This window comes from Triticum dicoccoides, chromosome 2B (genome assembly GCF_002162155.2).
Source record: "Triticum dicoccoides isolate Atlit2015 ecotype Zavitan chromosome 2B, WEW_v2.0, whole genome shotgun sequence".
Lineage (NCBI taxonomy): Eukaryota > Viridiplantae > Streptophyta > Magnoliopsida > Poales > Poaceae > Triticum > Triticum dicoccoides.
The window spans coordinates 8812073-8816968 of NC_041383.1; positions in this window are offsets into that span (position 1 = coordinate 8812073).

A 4896-nucleotide genomic window follows, 5' to 3' on the forward strand; every position below is an offset into this window, starting at 1 on the left:
TGGCGGCGTGGGGAAGATGCAGTGGTGGGGGGCGCGGGGGCGCGGGGGCGGCGGGTGTGGAGTCCGGCGGGGGCCGGGACGGCGGTGGCAGGGGACGGAGGGGACGGAGGGGGCATGCAGGCGCGGCGGCGGCGTACAGTTGGGGCAAATTAGGTCGAGTGGGGAGGAAGGAAGGGAGGGGAATAGGTGGAGTGGGGGAAGCTTACTAATGGCGCACCCCGCAGAGGTGCGCCATTAGAATGTTTTTTTATTACAGTTCGAGCACTCAGGGTATATTCCACCCCTAACCCAATCCACACCTGAACCCGCCCACTAGCCTGACTGGTCAGCACGTAGCACACACACCAGGAGGTCTTGGGTTCGATTCCCAGGCTCCCCAATATATTTTTATGCATTTTAAATGTTGTTTGATATTTATTTGTGTTTAAATATGTTCAAACTTGTTTAAATCATAACAGTAATATTTTTTTATAAAAACAGTAATAATTTTTTTTTAAATATGTTCAAATTTGTTACTTGAAAATATCATCGGCGGCGGCGGTGGAGCGGGGGAGGGTGCGGGGGGTCGGGTGCTCGTCGGCGGCGGTGGGTCGTCGGCGGCGGTGGAGCTAGCGGGGGAGGGTGCGGGTGGGATCGAGATGGAGGGGGATCGAGATCGAGATGGAGGGGGAATCGAGATCGAGATGGAGGGGATCGAGATCGAGTGTCCTCATGAATTCAAAAAGTGCCCATGAAATTTAAAAATATTCCTAATATCAAAAAGTGCCCATGAAATACAATCGAGAAATGAAGACTACGATTTAAATACAATCGATCTTAGCTAGCTATCTGTTCACAATCTTCTTGCCCTTCTTTTTTGCAAATGGAGTTCTTCTGTGGAACGGACGTCCTTTAGGTAGGGTGGTCCTGCTTCTTCTTGTGGTGTGTGCTGCTACTTCATCGTCGTCGTCATGTTCGATCTTTGGGTCGTCGCACTTGTCGAAGTCTTGCTCATTGGCTACTCCATCCATTCCGATGATCTTCCTTTTGCCTCTCCTCACGACAACACGACTGGGATTTGACGGGTCGGTAATGAAGAAGCATTGGTCCACTTGGGAAGCCAGTACCCATGGCTCATTTTTCGCGGTGACGTTTGCGCCCGCGGTCTTGGATTTGGCTTCGGGTATAACCATGGTGGTGAAATACCGGTCTTCTTTTAGGACGCTCTTGGCCCATCTGACACGGAACATTGGGACCTTCTCCCCAACGTAGCTGAGCTCCCAGATCTCCTCGATCCTTCCGTAGTATCTGTCCTTGTCGTTACCGGTGTAGGATTCCATCATTACCCCGGAGTTCTGATAATCATCGCTCTTCATGTCCTTGTTCTCGGTGTAGAATGTGTAGCCGTTGATATCGTATGCCTCATATGTCATCAGGTTGTGCTCGGCGCCCTGTGCGCCATTAGTAGTTTTGCAAAAAGGTTAAAAAATAAATATATATACTAATGGCGCACCGAGTCATAGTGCGCCATTACTAGTTTAAACTAGTCATGGCGCACTGTGAAACGGTGCGCCATTAGTAGTTTTGCAAAAAAAAGAATAAAAAAATAATACAGTACTGGCGCACTGTCTGTCTGGTGCGCCATTACTAGTTAGAACTAGTAATGGCGCACTTCGCCCGGATGCGCCATTAGTATGTATGGAAAAATGGAAAAAAAATTATTACTAGTGGCGCACCGTGTGTCTGGTGCGCCATTAGTGTCTTCCACACTAATGGCGCATCACCAAATGGTGCGCCATTAGTATATAGTAGTGGCGCACCACCTGACAGGTGCGCCATTAGTGCCCATCCCATCTATAGCCCTTTCCCTAGTAGTGCCCGCCGTTGGCGGTGCCTTGACATTAGCCGAGCTCGACGGCATCACGGTAACTAAGCCTCTCGGCCGATGACTTCATCTCCTTGCCTTTGGCTGGGCATCCCTGACACCCTACAAGTTTTCGAAGGGCGCCGCCGACGTTCCTTGCACTCTTCTCCACTTCATGGGCGGTGAGTTGGTCGATGTCGCCAAGGGCAGAATCGTTCAACCGGGCAACCCCATGTTCCACGGTAATCCGGTGCCACCCACAGTGTATAGGGTTGAAGTGGTTCGGGTGCTGCCAGGCTGCGACGAGCTGTTACCTCCGATTCGACCCTCTGGGGCCGACGAAGAAGATGAGAGGACCCTCAACGCCTGCGTAAACTGGCCCCTGCTTTGGCCGAAGAGCCAGATTCCTTTGGGGGCGGGGGACACCACCCCACAGACAAGACCGCCAGTCGTGCCGGCGCCAAGCCATGGCAAGAATGCCGCAACGCTACCGGACCTGCCGGACATCCCTATGCCGGACATCCCTATGGCACAGGATCCGGACATCCCTATGGCACAGGATCCGGACGACGACGACAACGATGACGGTACATTTACCAAAGTCGATAAGTACTTTGCCGAACATGGGTACGCTGACGAGTTTGGCGGGCCTCTTTCTCAAGAACCCAACCAAGACGACCGCAATCTAGCTGGTATGGCGGAGAAATCCAATTGCAACAGGCGTCGTCTGGCGTTCAGTTCTCAGGAGACGCCTCCAGCTCCCGCCTTCACCGAGCCTCAGATAGATGAGGTGCGAAATATTATCAGCCCCAACACGCTTAAGAAGGCGGTCTGTGAGCAGAAATTGGTCCCATTACAGCAGATCAAGAAGAAGGGACGGAAACGAAAGACTAACAAGGGCGCCGGTGCGAGCCAGCCGGCACCGAGTTTGATCCGTGCTCAGGATGGGCCACCTTCACCTAAGGATATTTCAAGGAGGGTGCATGTGGCGGGTAGGGCGATGCTACCGCCAAATATGCTCAATGCTGCAACCGGTGCTATGCGGAGTCTGCACGACAGTGTTCTTTTCTATGGAGAAGCGGCGTCTCAGAGAGCATGATGTGGCATACCCGGTTTTCGTGGCCAAGGGGCCAGAGGGCAAGGGCTTTGTGGATGGCGACATCGGGGGTACGATCGTCCTGCGATTTGATGACATCTTTGCTATGTTTAACCTTCATCCGCTGCACTACACCTTCGTTTGGCTGTTTTCGCTGAGTATGGAGATGCGGATCATTAGAGACAAGACCTCGGACATCGTGATAGTCGACCCCTTCTACATGCGTGCCAAGCACTTGTGCAGCGCTGGGGAACGCCAAGTTGCGAGTTCACACCTCGAAGGCGTCATTCTGGCAAACCCAGATAAGGATAACTTCCTTGTGGCTTATTTTCCTGAGTAAGTCATCCCTTAACCGCCCCGTAACATATGATTTATTAGATTTCGATCGTTCTTTTTTTCTAACATTCCGTGTTCTGTGCAGTGACACACATTGCACACTCATCCTCTTAAGCCCAAAATATTCCATGGCCACGTATTTCGACCCGAACCGTAACTCCAAGATAGACTACACAAATGTCAAGAAAGTTCTTGATGATGTTCTCCCCGGCTACGCCAAATCTGGAGGCACCTTCACCAGGGCAGTTCGTAAGTACGGCAAGCACATGTTCTCACACAATACGAAGTTCTGCTGCGTCAAGCAGCCGCCTGGCGGTCAGAAGGATGCCTACTACGCCCTCCATCACATGCGGGCGATCGTAAGGGACCATCATCACCTTCTGCTACCAGATAACCTCAAAGATTGGGCCGCGAGCTTGTCGGCAATCCAGGACGCGAACCTCAGACAAGAATTCTTTCGCATCCAGTCGGAGTTTGCGGACATCATCCATCAAGATGTCCGTCATACCTCAGGGCAGTTCTTCCTCAGATATCAACCGTCCAACAGTGAGATAGATGGAATGCTACAAATGCAGGGTGACAACGACCGCGATTTCATCACCATCACGACAGACGGAGGCTTCATCCACGCTCCTATCCGATGAGTCGAGTCGAAAGTAGTGATGTGTAGTTCTGAAACATTGATTGGCTCATGTTGTAATTAAACTTTAATGAATTCGTATGTCTCTTTTGTTTGGACAGTCATTCAACTTAGATGTAATCGATGCTATTTATTAGTAGGACCATGAATCATGCTATTAATGTCTTGCTTTTCTCTTCCGATCCTTTTGTTGCATACTTACATATTGCTTATGTATTGTCTGTTGATTGGCTTGTGCATAGAGATGCCGTCGTATGTCATGTACAAGGGTAAGGTTCCCGGAGTCTACGACGACTGGGAGGAGTGTCGGAGACAGGTTCACCGTTTCAGCGGTAACAGTTACAAAGAGTACACCACTAGGGCGGAGGCCGAATCTAGATACGCCCGCTATCTAGCGGGAGAGAGGAGGGAGCGTTCGAGGAACCGGATGAAGACCAGTTTGATCGCGATGATGCTCATCGTGATGACCGCAGCTCTCTTCTATGTGATGGTAGTTTAGATGATCGATATTGACTTGTAATGTGAAGACAAACTCGATACTCGCGGTCTTGAGACTTGTAATGTTTTAACTTTGTTCGGTCTTTTGAATTCGGAGACTAATATGATGAATTGTATTCGAAGACTAATCTTCTATTGTATTCAATGAATCTGTTGTTGCTGTGTGCTGCTGTCTATATTTTGTCCAATAATATATTTTGTAACCTGTGCAAAAATCAGAAAAGTAAAAAAAAAATTCATACTAATGGCGCATCACCTCAAGGGGCGCCATTAGTATGCCAAAGGATACTAATGGCGCATCACGACAGAGTGCGCTATTAGTATGACAAAGCACATGGTTACGTATGGCCCCCCGGAGGCATACTAATGGCGCATGGTGTTACATACCAATGGCACACTGCGTGGTGCGCCATTAGTATACCAGATACTAATGGCGCACCAGTGGTGCGCCATTAGTAATAAATACTAGTGGCGTGATACTAA